Genomic DNA, 1,698 nt, shown 5'->3' with positions numbered 1-1,698 from the left:
ATGCTCGCTCTTCCCCCCCCGCAGCCAGGTATTCAGATTCCCGGCCAGCCATGACATAGCTGCCAGTCCCAGTTATGGGAGTCCTCTGGGACTGCTCATGCATTTTCAAGAACCTGTAGTTCATCTGTCACCTCTCAATGAGTTGGTCTCTGATGTGCCCAGAAGTACATCTTTTCCTTTCTTCTGCTTCATCATGTAAACTGTTTTTGAAATGACAGCTCTGTTCTGCTGTGCTCTGTATGTGAGCAGATCTGCATCTGTGTAGCATTAAGTTATCTGGCACTTGTCAGGGGGAGAAGATTTTAGCTGGTAAGAGATGTAGGAAGTGAATTGAAAAGGTTTAATTGACTATTCTAGAGAAGTCACATCTTTTGCTGGCCTTTTCCACTAATGCTGTGTCATGTACCAACCGTGTGGTGTTGACTAAAATTTCCTCACCAAAAACACAGTTTCCTGAACTTAACAAGGACAGGAGCAAAGACTTAGTGCTGCTTCTTGTGTCTTACGCAAAGAGTTATGAGATTCTTCCTGTGTTGTCAAACAATTTTAAATTGAAATCTGCTGTCTGTTGCAGATTGGTAGGCTGGAAAAAAAATACAGATTCCGTTCATTTTTGTTGGTGCCCTCGGTCTGGCCAGGATGGAGTTAACTTTCTTCATAGCAGCTCGGCTGGTGCTGTGTTTTGGATTTGTGGCTAAAGCAGTGTTGATAACACACCAGTGTTTTGACTACTGCTGAACAATGCTTGTACAGTGTCAAGGCTTTCTCCCCTCCACACACCCCCCAGCAAGCAGGCTTGGGGTGGACAAGAACCTGGAAGGTGACACGCCTGGGACAGCTGACCTGAGCTGACCAAAGGGATATCCCATACCATATAATGTCATGTTCAGCAATAAAAACTGAAGTAGAGGAAGAAGGGGGGGGGGGGGTGTTAGCTTCAAGGTGGCTCTTGCTTGGAGATTTGCTGGGCATCAGCCTGCTTGTGATTGCCTGGTGGTGAGTGATTGCCTTTGCAGCACTTTGCCTTCTCCATCTTCCCCAAGTCCATCAGTACCTGAGCTCTGCCAAGTCCTCAAACTCATTCAAGCAACCTGAAAGCGGGGATGGGTGGCTGCCAGTGAGCAAAGCATACAAATCGATAGTCTTGAACTCCGTGAAGTTCCACCTTTACCTTATGGGATGCTACAGACAGGGGATGACACATACCATGCTGTGATGTTGTAAATCAAGAAGCATGGTGCTTCAAGCACTTTCCCTCTTTCAGGAAGCAGTTGCCCTCTAGCTGGGGTGAGCAACAGCAGATTTACCCATGAGAATTCATTCCTATTTGATGTTGAAAACTTAAGGAATTGACCTGTTATTTCAAGGCACTGGCCAGGGAATGGCCCGGTTCTTAATGTTTTCAGTGCCATTTTCTTAGCTCAGGAATTCTCCGAGTTCACCATTTTGCATGAATTTTCATAGGAATTGCAATGTCTCGTCCTCAAAACCCAGACTGAATTCAAGCTATTTCAAGTCCCCTATGCTCTCTGCGTTCCCGCTACAGTTCTGGTCCTATTTCTGAACTAGGTAGGCAGACATCTGGGTTGTTAACTCTTCTGCCTGAACTGTTAATAAAGGATTCAGAGAGTATCTCCCATCATGGTTGTAATATTCTGCACATCAAAGCATTTATTTTTTTTTTTTTTTTTTTTTTTT

At 44.9% G+C, this 1,698-nt stretch overlaps 1 protein-coding gene across 2 annotated transcripts in view; it reads left to right on the top strand.

Moving 5' to 3' along the window:
- EYA3 (EYA transcriptional coactivator and phosphatase 3) overlaps positions 1-1,698 on the top strand; it is a 40,789-nt gene that overhangs the window by 25,937 nt on the left and 13,154 nt on the right. The gene's annotated exons all lie outside the window — the stretch shown is intronic.

The sequence above is a fragment of the Pygoscelis adeliae genome, unplaced genomic scaffold (assembly GCF_000699105.1).
Source record: "Pygoscelis adeliae isolate BGI_AS28 unplaced genomic scaffold, ASM69910v1 Scaffold495, whole genome shotgun sequence".
NCBI lineage: Eukaryota > Metazoa > Chordata > Aves > Sphenisciformes > Spheniscidae > Pygoscelis > Pygoscelis adeliae.
Note: the sequence above shows the minus strand (reverse complement) of the source record. Positions and strands in the feature narration are given on the sequence as shown.